General features: G+C 45.8%; 1 protein-coding gene across 4 annotated transcripts in view; it reads right to left on the bottom strand.

Annotated features, from left to right (window-relative positions):
- sobpa (sine oculis binding protein homolog (Drosophila) a) overlaps nt 1-12,436 on the bottom strand; it is a 321,657-nt gene that overhangs the window by 119,132 nt on the left and 190,089 nt on the right. The gene's annotated exons all lie outside the window — the stretch shown is intronic.

Here is a 12,436-nt window from a genome sequence, read left to right as displayed (position 1 = left end):
ACAAAAAAAACACAAAAAACATCATGAGAAAAAGCATCAGCAGTAAGGACTGATTAGCCCAATGCAATTGTGTCTATTCCTGTAGAAGTACAATACAACCATTCTGAATGACAATACATACACTGTAACCTCTCCAGTTCGGAAAGCTATTCTTTGGAAACACCAGTTGTTCAGATATTATTTGAGCAAACCCAAGCGACTCACGGCATCATTTTAGTACAGCACTTTGGGAGCAGAAGCATGGAAGATACAGTATTTGGATAAGCAAAACATTTTTTATTACTGCTTTATAATGTTTTATCAGTGTTCTACGCTTCAGGTAATTATTTAAAAATACAGTGGTTTCTGATTCACATACTCGTGATTATGCATTCTAACATCATTCTATGATCTAGAAAATACCAAAATCTGGAAGTGTCTTGGTCCCAGGCATTCCGGACTGGAGAGGTTACAGGGTATATGTTTTTTAAAGCAATTTAAATGTAGGCAATGAGCTTCTATTCCACTTTTAGTGCCGAGTTATTCTGGAATTTAGAGAAGAGCTGAGCTATTTGGCTCTAACTCAATGCCCCAGTCACATTCCAGTGAGGAGGACAAGAAGCAGAACTTTATAATATATCCTACCTAATAATCATTTACAAAATTCACCCGAGTGCATTAAAGCACAATTGTCTCATTGGCTGCACATAAGCTTCTTAAATCTATAGTGTAGGGAAAATTAATGACCACGTAATTCCTGTGTATAATATGTACATGATAAAATGTATTGCTGCTTTTTGAGTCACAAATTATCCTCGTTAAAAATTCAATTGGGTGAAGTCATGCTGAGCAATATTAGCATACGAATATTTCAATACATTCACATGCAATTCCATAGACTTTTATAAAAGCAAAATACAGCAGATGCTGGAAATCTGAAATAAAAACAGAAAATGTTGGAAAAACTCAGCAGGTCTGGCAGCCTCTGTGGAGAGAGAAACAGCGTTAATGTTTCGAGCCTCTATGACCCTTCTTCAGAGCTAAAGGGACCATAGACTTTTACTTTACCAAAGGCATTGATCCATTTATTTTAAATGGGTTTGGGGTAAAATAGCAGATCAAGAAACTTCTCACAAAACACATTTAGGCACTTGAGCACACAATTTAAACTTCACTGAGACAGTCATTACCTAGACAGAGTTTATTATCAAGACTGCTGTACTGTTGGAGGTGCTGCCTTTTGGATGAGGCATTAAACCAAGGCTCCTGTCAGCTCTCTCAGGTGTGCCTAAAGAAACCCACAGCACTGTTTAAAGGAGTGCAGGTGAGTTTTTCCTGGTGTCTTGGCAAACATTTATCCCTTTACAAACATCACTCAAATAAATTATCTGGCCATTACCTCATTCCCGATTGCTATATGAAAATTAACTGCAGCGTTTCCTACATTACAACAGTGACTACACTTAATTTGTGCTACAAGGCCCATAAAGCACTTTGGGGGCACCCCGAGATCGAGAAGAGTGCGATAGAAAGGCAAGTTCTCTCCTTTTCTGTATGATAATACTGCACCATATAATTACAGCCCACAAGTGAAAATGACTTATTTGTGAAACAATACATGAACATACAAAATTGACAGGCAGGAGAAGAACAATTAGCCCATTAAGTCTGCCCACCCACCTGATGAACGAAAGCATCTTGGTTTAATCACTTTGTCCACCCACCAACCCTCTGCTGCCATCCTGTTATTTTCCCAAAGCTCAAGGTGTCAGCCCTTGACCTAGTAACACCTATGATACAAAAGTCACATTGTGTGTGTGTTGCAGTGGGAGAGTAAGGTGAGAATGCAGGTGCAGCAGGCTATTAGGAAGGCTAACGGAATGTTAGCCTTCATCGCAAGAGGATTTGAGTACAGGAGTAGCGAAGTCTTGCTTCAATTGCATAGAACCTTGGTTAGACTGCACCTGGAGTACTCTGTGCAGTTTTGGTCTCCTTACCTTAGGAAGAATATCATTGCCATAGGGGGATTGCAATGAAGGTTCACCAGACTTGTTCCCGGGATGGCAGGACTGTCTTATGAAGAGAGGTTGGGCAAACTGGGCCTGTATTCTCTAGAGTTTCAAAGAATGAAAGGTGATCTCATTGAAACCTATAAAATACTTAAAGGAATTTGGTTGGGTGGTCTAGAACCAGGGGACACAATTTCAAAATAAGGGGGAAGTGACTGAGATGAGGAGAATCTTTTTTATTCAGAGGGTTGTGAATCTTTGGGCCTCTCTACCCCAGAGAATGTTTAAAGCAGAGATTTTTTTTATTCGTTCATGGGAGGTGGGTGTCACTGGCTGGGCCAACATTTATTGCCCATCTGTTCAGAGGGTATTCAAGAGTCAACCACATTGCTGTGGATCTGGAGTCACATATAGGCTAGACCAGGTAATAATCCGTAAAGAACATTAGTGATCCAGATGGGTTTTTACGACAATCAACAATGGTTTCATGGCCACCATTAGACTTTTAATTCCAGATTTTTTATTGAATTCAAATTCCACCGTCTGCTGTGGTGGGATTCAAACCCAGAGCATTACCCTGGGTCTCTGGATTACCAGTCCAGTGAAAATGCCACTATGCCACCACCTCCCCTTGACAGATTTCTAAACACCAATGACCTAAAGGGATATGGGAATAGTGTGGGGAAAAAGGCATTGAAGTGGATGATCAGCAATGATCATATTGAATGGCAGAGCAGGCTCAATGGGCTGAATGGCCTACTCCTGCTCCTATGTTCCTATGAGAGAGAATTATTGCAGACAATTGGTATGATCAAAACATGAAAATGGATATTTGCTGCTGGAAGCTACTGGTAAAGGATGTATGTTGCTTTTTCACTATCATTCCCACCAATATCTGCACATGAAAATGATTTTCTGAATGACTAACCAAAGCAAGGATGATAGAAACCATTGTTTATTTTAAACAATGATAAAGCTTGGGGTATCAAGAGGAGGTGGGTATTTAGTGCTAGCATTTTAGCAGCAGAATCATATCAAACAGTGAACCACTGCTCTAGTGAGCAACTGGCTAATTCACTGTGTGCACATTTCCAACAAACTGCATTCATGATTAATGCAAAACAGCAGTCAATAAATTATTTGACTACATAGTTAGAATTAAATGTTTTTTTTAATAATTTCATACCAATATCAAGTCAATTTCACCCCCCTATCTTCCCCCAATGCCCCTGCAAAACATTAAAATATAAAGATTTGTGCTCTGTGTGGGTTGTTAAAGATGAAAGTATATTGGCCTGTGTTTGAATCTGAACCATATGGTGGTTGACACATCACCCATACCACCGATTCCACATACTCTTGCCATTCTCTTTCCATCCTATTTAATCTACGTGGGCTATCAATGCATCAGCCTTCATTGGAAAAATTGGCAATTCAGTCGATAGGATTGCAGCCCAATGGGGATTTTGTGATCAGGCATACCCAATGGGAGGCAGCATGTGCTGGTCGCGAAATTTAGGAAATTGCCAGGAGCCTTGATTTTTACATCCACTAACTTTAACAATCAGAAAATCACTTGCTAAAGCGTACCTGCTGGGATCACCAGAAAGCAAAAGCAGCTTTGGTACGTATTCCGATGATTTGTCAAGATGTTCGGAACTTCACACAGTCGTTTGATCTTCCTAAACTGACAGAGTTACTATAACTTGTTTAAGGTTGCAGAAAACAGCAGAAGTTGATGTAATTGACCTGGCCATGGAGCACCAGACTTAAAATTACAGAGAAAATGTCAAAATTCTGGTCCTGCAATGGAAGCGATAATTCTCAATGGGTGAGCTTGACCATATCTTGCCTGAGCTACTGGGTGGAGTACTTTCTCTTTGACAGAAGCATGTGAGGTGGAAGATGAAGGCCCTCCTCTAAAGGGGGGATTTGCGATAAATTGGTGGTGTGCATTTTTTTGTTGAGCAGTACTGTTGATCGCCATGCTTAAAGTATTAAAAAATTGCACGGTTGACTTGTCCACACCCCCAGCAGCAGGTAAACCTTTATAATCCATGGAGTATAGAGTTTTCATCCTCTCCCTGTAACCATACTCAATTCCATCTTCCAACAGATTTGATAAGGTGCCACATAAAAGGTTACTGCAGAAGATAAAAGCTCATTGTGTTGGGGATAATATGTTAGCATGGATTGAGGATTGGGAAAGCAGAGGGGGAGGGGTTTGAATACCAGCCCCCATGGCAGATTTGGTGGGTGGGGGCATTTAATCCAGTGGTTCCCACTTCTACCCAGCTAAGTCCATGATGGGAAGGCCGTGTCTCCAATCAATTGAAGCCCATAAGTCATGTAGCAAGACCTGGACAACACTCAGGCTTCGGATGTTAAGTGACAAGTACTATTCGTGCCAGGCAATAACCATCTCCAACAAGAGAGAATCTAACCATCTTCCCTTGACAGTCAATGGAATTATCATCACTGAGTCCAACACCATCAACATCCTGGGGGTTACCATTGACCAGAAACTGTCCTGAACCAGCCATATACATACTGTGACAACAAGAGCAGGTCAGAGGCTGGGAATCCTGCAGAGTAACTCACTTCCTGACTGCCCTAAGCCTATTCACCATCTACAAGGCACAAGTCAACAGTGTGATGGAATACTCCCCACTTGCCTGGATGAGTGCAGCTCTCACAACACTCAAGAAGCTTGACACCATCCAGGACAAAGCAGCCCGCTTCATTGACACCCCAAGCACCACCTGAAACACTCCATCCATCACCGACGAACAGTAACAGCAGTGTGTACCATCTACAAGATGTACTGCAGCAACTCGCCAAGGCTCTTTTGACAGCAACTTCCAAACTCCACGACCACTACCATCTAGAAGGACAAGGGCAGCAGATAGATGGGAACATCACCCCATCTGGAACTCCCTCCCTAACAGCACTATGTGTGTACCTACACCATATGGACTTCAGCGGTTCAAGAAGGCAGCTCACCACCACCTTCACAAGGGCAATTAGAGATGGGCAATAAATGCTGGCCCAGCCATTGACGTCCACATCACGTGAACGAATAAATTTAAAATAAGGACCTCAACCCACTGCTGCTGGAATTAACCAAGTGGCAGGCCCGGGAATTGGGGGGGGTGTGGAATGCTAGCCAGGCAGGTAGCATGACAAGCAAACCCATGCAGGATTACGGGCTCCCAGCAAGGGTCCCTTGTTCAAAGGCACTCGGTGCCTGATCGAGGGATCTGGTATCAGGAAGGGGTGGGGGGGTGACCACTAAGAGCCACCTCCCTGTCCTTACTGCTGGCCTCCCCTTCGCTAACTCCCTGCGACCCCATGGCCTGCCATCGCTCACCTACGACATGGGATCCAAAAACAAGATGAGGCCTCAGGTGGGTGTCGTAACAAGAGCAGCCACCACCTCCCCGGCGGCATTGCTGTTTAATAGAGCTGCCAAACTCTGATTGGCCAGCAGCTCCTGGTAGGTTGGACTTCTACCTCGATCCTGGGAAAGGCCCACTGCTGTCCAGGTAATGACTGCCCTTTAATGAGGTAACATGGGGCTCTCGCCGGTTCAACCAGCTGATGGGAGAGACCCTAGTCGCTTTAATTAAATACCACCCAGACAGTCAGGATAAATGGATTATATTCGGGTCGGCAAACTTGAACTAGTATTGTACTACAGGGATCAGTGCTACGGCCTCAACCATTTATATTAATGACATGAAAGGACCAAGTGTATTTTAGCTAAATTTGCTGAAGGTACAAAGATAGGTAGGAAAGCAAGTTATGAGGAGGATACAATGAGTTTTCAAAGGGATATGGATGGGGTAAGTGAGGGGGCAAAAATTTGGCAGATGGAGTATAATGTGGGAAAATGTGAGGTTGTCCAATTTGGCAAGAAGAATAGAAAAGCAGAGCATTATTTAAATGGAAAGAGTGCAGAATGCTGTGGTACAGAGGGATCTGGGTGTCCTCGCACATGAATCACAAAGTTATCCAGCAGGTACAGCAAGTAATTAGGAAGGCAAATGGAATGTTATTCTTTATTGCAAGGGGGATGGAATAAAAAAAGTAGGTAAGTCTTGTCATTACTGTCCAGGGCATTGGTGAGACCACACCTAGAAAATTGTATACATTTTTGTTCTCCTTTATTTAAGGAGAGATATACTAGCATTGGAGACATTTCAGAGAAGGTTAACTAGGTTGATTCCTGGAATGAAGGGGTTGGTTTATGAGGAAAGGCTTGGCAGGTTGGGCCTATTTTCATTGGAGTTTAGAAGAATTAGAGGTATTCTTATTGAAATGTATAAGATTCTGAGGGAACTTGACAGGGTAGGTGCTGAGATGATGTTTCCACTCGTGCAGGAATCTAGGACTGGTGGGCAGGCACAGTTCCCAAATAAGGGGACTCCCATTTAAGTTGGAGATGAGGAGTAATTTCTTCTCTCAAAGGGTTGTCAGTCTTTGGAATTCCCTACCCCAGAGAGCAGTAGAGGCTGGGGCATTGAATATAATCAAGGCTGAGTTAGACAGATTATTAATCCATAAGGGAGTCAAAGACAATGGGGATGTGGGGTGAGGTGTGGTTGGTCAATCTGGAAAATGGTGTTAAGGCCAGAATCAGATCAGCCATGGTTGTATTGTATGGTGGAGCAGGCTTGAGGGGCCAAACAGCCTACTACTGCTCCTAATTTGTATGTTATTAGACAATGGTTCAGTTCTTAATCAAATTAACAGTAATTGTTTTCGCTTGGATGAAATTCCAGATGTGCAGCAATTTGAGGAAAAAAACTTTTGCTTGAGGCATGTTAATTTCATACTCATGTTGTCAGTTCTCCACTCAACGCAACACAAATAATCCACTTGCATGCAAATTATCCACTTCTCCCAAGCATTGAGGAGTAACAGGCTGCTATCACTGTACACTCTCACCAAGGGGAAACACCAGGGAACCAGACCTTATATCAGAAATGCTTTTGGGGAGGCAGAGGGGTTGCAAGTGAAGTGCAAACAGTCAAAGAATCCGGCAAGGCCAGTGCTGTGGAAGACAATAAACCTCAGGAGGTTTAGTCTGGGCGGTGGGGGTCATGGGGCCAATAAACCATTGGCAATTTCTCATTCTGTTTCCTGCCCGGTAGCTGATCTAAAGGACAGCCTGGCCGAAGGACGTGAGAAATAACAATGACTGGAGATCTCAGCTGTTGGAGCTGGTTGCGACAATCAGGGGAAGGTGGGGTGGTATAGTGAGATTGAGAGGCGGTTGATTAGCAGGGTCATCGACCTGAAACATTATCTCTGTTTCTCACCACAGATGCTGCCTGACCTGCTGAGCATTTCCAGTATTTTCTGTTTTAATCCCCTAACTAACCATGACTGGATTCCACCCCTGCAAAGCTAAACCCCAAGGCAACCTGCTCACTCAACCTGCAGTGAAATCATGACCGTCGGCCATAATCACATGGACCTGCACATCTCCAGCCTTGCCCCGGCATTCAGTGGGCCAAGTCCTCTGGTCTCCAGATCGTCGGAGACCAGGTGTAGGTCTGAAGATGTGTGTCAGGACTCTATGCAAGTCCTGACGTGCGGACCCATGTGAGAATTGCCCGGGAAGTCTCACTTCTGATAGGCAATACCCTGCTAGTGCTAGAGTCAGAGACTTGGGACAGTTCCTTGGGACTTACCTGGGTAGTTATCCATGAAATGTAAAACAGATTAAAACCTAATCTACCATCTGGTACCACACAACCAACTCACCAATCATGCCCCTGACCCCTGCCCCCACTCCCGACTTAAACCCCCTGACCCCCCACGACTAAACCCCCTGATCCCCCCCAACTAAACCCCCTGACCTCGCCCCCCCAACTAAACTTCCTGACCCCCCACCGACTAAACTCCCTGACCCCCCCCAACCCCGACTAAACCCCCTGACCCCTTCGGACTAAATCCCCTGACGCCCCCCCAGACTACACCCCCTGACCCCCCCTGACCTCGCCCCCCGACTAAACCCCCTGACCTCGCCCCCCCCGACTAAACCCCCTGACCTCGCCCCCCCCCCCGACTAATCCCCCTGACCTCGCCCCCCCGACTAAACCCCCTGATCTCGCCCCCCCCGACTAAACCCCCTGACCTCGGCCCCCCGACTAAACCCCCTGACCTCACCCCCCCGACTAAACCCCCTGACCTCGGCCCCCCGACTAAACTCCCTGACCCCCCCAACTAAATTCCCTGACCCCCCACCCCCGACTAAACCCCCTAACCACCCCATTAAACTCCATGACCACCTTGACTAAACGCCCTTACCACCTCAACTAAACCCCTGATCTCCCCCCCACCGACTAAACTCTGACCACCCGATTTAAACCCCCTGACCACCGGACTAAACCCCCTGAACACCCCGACTAAACCCCCTTACCCCCCCAATTAAACCCCGACCACCCTGACTAAACGCCCTTACCCCCCAATTAAACGCCGACCACCCCGACTAAACCCCCTGACAACCCAATTAAATCCCCCCTGACCACCTGACTAAACTCCTTGACCACTGGGCTAAATCCCCTGACCACCTGACCACCACTCAATCATATCCCGACCACCCTCCCGATTTGATGACGCCCATGACTACCAGCTCTCGACCCGACTGCCCAACTACCAATCCCCACCCATCTATCACCTCACCCACCTCCCAACTCACCCACTATATCCAGTTTAACCATTCATCCACTCACCCATTTACTAACATTCAAACTTGACCTTTAAACTTACCATATGGCAACTAATGTAATAGAAAGGACTGCGTCCTGTCTTCGCCAGGCTCTACTCTGCTCTGATGAAGTTCCCAGATGGATGCTGCATTGCGCATTTCTGTCATGTCCCAGGCCCCACCATCACTATCCCTGGATATATCCTGTCCCACTGGCAGGACAGGGTCACCAGGCGTGGTGGCACAGTGGTATATAGTTAGGAGGGAGTTGCCCTTGGAGTCCTGAACATTGATGCCGGACGCCATAACATCATGGTATCAAGTCAAACACAGGCAAGGAAAGCTCCTGCTGATTAACCCAACCCTCAGCTGATGAATCAGTGCTCCTCCATGTTGAACACCATTCAGAAGAAACACCGATGGTGGCAAGGACACAGAATGTGCCCTGGGTGGGGGCACTTTAATGTCCATCATTACTGACTGAGCTGGCTGAGTCCTAAAGGACATAGCTGCTAGACTGGGCCTGCGACAGGTGGTGAGGGAAAAACCAACTTAACCGTGTCACCATCAATCTACCTGTCACAGATGCATCTGTACATGACAGTATCAGTAGGAGTGACCACCGCACAACCCTTGTGGAGATAAAGTCTTGCCTTCACATTGAGGATACCCTCCATCATGTCATGACAGCGGCACTAGCACCGTGCTAAATGGGATAGATTTTGAACAGATCAACACAAATCTGGGCATCCATGAGGCACCGTGGGCCATCAGCAGCAGCAGAATTGTATTCAACCACAATCTGTAACCTCATGGCCCAGCATATCCCCCACTCTACCACTACCATCAAGCTGGGGATGAACCCTGGTTCAATGAAGAGGTTTTTTTCATTCGTTCATGGGATATGGGCGACACTGCTATGTAGGTACACCCACAGTGCTGTTAGGAAGGGAGTTCAAGGACTTTGACCCAGCCACAGTGAAGCAACAGTGATATATTTCCAAGTCAGGATGGTGAGTGGCTTGGAGGAAAACTTCCAGGTGGTGGTGTTCTCATGTGTCTGCTGCCCTTGTCCTTCTAAGTGGTAGTGGTCATGGGTTTGGAAGGTACTGTCAAAGGAGACTTGGTGAATTCCTGCAGTGCATCTTGTAGATGGTACAAACTGCTGCTACTGTGCATCGGTGGTGGAGGGAGTGAATGTTTGTGGATGGGGTGACAATCAAGTGGGCCGCTTTGTCCTGAATGGTGTCAAGCTTCTTGAGTGATGTTAGAGCTGCACTCATCCAGGCAAGTGGGGAGTATTCCATCACACTCCTGACTTGTGCCTGTAAATGGTGGACAGGCTTTGAGGGGGAGTCAGGAGGACAGTGATGCTCAGTTTGGGTTCTGCCAGGGCCATTCAGCTCTTGACTTCATTACAGCCTTGGTCCAAACGTGGACAAAAGAGATGAACTCAAGAGGTGAGGTGAGAGTGACTGCCCTTGACATCAATGCAACATTTGACTTAATGTGGCATCAAGGAGCCCTAGCAAAACTGGAGTCAATGGGAATCGGGGGAAAACTTTCTACTGGTTGGAATCATACCTAGCACAAAGGAAGATGGTTGTGGTTGTTGGAGGTCAATCATCTCAGCTCCAGGTCTTCACTGCAGGAGTTCCTCAGCGTAGTGTCCTAGGCCCAACATCTTCAGCTGCTCCATCAATGACCTTCCTTCCATCATAAGATCAAAAATGGGGATGTTCGCTGATAATTGCACAATGTTCAGCATCTTCTGCGACTCCTTGGATGTTGAAGCAGTCCATGTCCAAATGCAGCAAAGCCTGGACAATATTCAGGCAATGACCGTCTCCAACAAGAGAGAATCTAACCATTTCCCCTTCGCTTTCAATGACATTACCATTGCTGAATCCCCCTGTATCAACATCCTGGGGGTTACCATTGACCAGAAACTGAACTGGACTAGCCATATAAATGCTGTCGCTGCAACAGCAGGTGAGAGGCCAGTCCACATGTGTGGAGTGTGACAGAAAACTCTCCATTGGCCTGGATGAGTGCAGCTCTAACAGCACTCAAGAAGCTTGACACCATCCATAACAAAGCAGTCTGCTTGATTGGCATCCCATTCACCACCTTACACATTCACTCCCTCCACCACCAAAGCACAGAGGCAGCTGTGTGTTCCATCGACAAATGCACTGCAGCAACTCACCAAGCCTCCTTCGACAGCATCTTCCCAACCTGCGACCTCTACCACCTAGAAGGACAAGGGCAGCAGATGCAAGCTCCGCTCCAAGGCATACACTATCCTGATTTGGAATTATATCGCTGTTCCTGGCTCAAAACCCTAACAGCACTATAGGTGGACCTACACCACATGGACTGCAGCGGTTCAAGAAGGCAGCTCACCACCACCTTCTCAAGGGTAATTAGGGATGGGCGATAAATGCTGACCTAGCCACTGATGCCCACATCCCATGAATGAATAAATGAAAGAAAAGCCGGGCTCAGAAGTCCCCCAGTGAAAATGTGCAGCAGTGGCGAGCTGTTGGAAGTTACTGGTGCAACAGCAATCCACCATCCTTGCCTCTGCTGGTAAAATCCAGGCCAGCATTTAAGCACGTGCTTTTTCAGCGGCCCCTTTCTATACCAAGTTAGTCAGACTGCAGCCTCAGCCATGTGACACAGAGGTAAGAGCGCTACCTATTGAGCCAGCAGCAGTAACGGACCTACACTCAACATGTTAACCTGGCTTATGTCTTTTCAGGTGCTGACGGGCTTGCTCTGCATTTCCAACGTTTTTCATTTTTATTTCTGACTTCCAGTCTTTGAAACAGTCTTTTTCCTTTACTCTGCACCTTCAGATGAGCTTTGCTGCTCATTAATAGTGGGGCAGTGTGAAAGGTCTTGGCTGATGAAACGTTTTGCCTGTTTAATACAAGCAGCGGTGGTAGATAATGAAATCTAGCAGGGGAATTGTAAAAACTGTGAGGATTGGTAGAATTTATCAAGACCATTTTTTTTAGCTGAAAACTGTACCCCCTTAGGGTCAAAAATGCAATTTCTATTTTTAATAGCCGGCCTGCAGTCTGTAAACTCCTGAGGGATGTTCTGCACAGATAAAAGCACCCAGGGAAAAGCGGGTGGGCGTGCGCACATGCACGCACACGCATGCAAGCACACACTACATTAACATACAAATAAACACATGTAATACATTAACACATACCAAGCAGGCACAATCCATGAGCACATTCATAAAATCTGTTAAACTTATACACACGCAAATCAACTGCCACTTGTGTAAATTAATAATTTTTAAAAATACATGCTGGAAAGAGCTGGAGGCAAAAATAACATTTTATCTTAAAGCGATTGTTATAATTTCCATTCAAATACTTTAGCTAACGAATGTAATTGCTCCCATTTCTCATAATTCCCACCTAGTGCAAGATCAGATGGCTAATCAGCAAAGCACACGAATCGAGAGCAATCATGTAGGTAATGGGTATTCCCGATGTATGTAAAATAGCTCTGTTCAGAAAACAATCCCTTCTTTTAGTCAAACAGCTGCTTAACAGCAATTCATTTGCCTTACCCAGGTGGTTACAATTAAGCAGCATGGACTCTGTCACAGCAGAGGTACTGTCGAATAAATATATTCCCTCACGAGTTCACAGACTACAGGCCTGCTATTAAAAATAGAAATTGCAATTTTGACCCCACGAGGCTA

Source organism: Cetorhinus maximus, chromosome 5, assembly GCF_964194155.1.
Source record: "Cetorhinus maximus chromosome 5, sCetMax3.hap1.1, whole genome shotgun sequence".
NCBI lineage: Eukaryota > Metazoa > Chordata > Chondrichthyes > Lamniformes > Cetorhinidae > Cetorhinus > Cetorhinus maximus.
The sequence above is the reverse complement of the archived record's forward strand: the minus strand, read 5'-3'. Positions and strand labels throughout refer to the sequence as shown.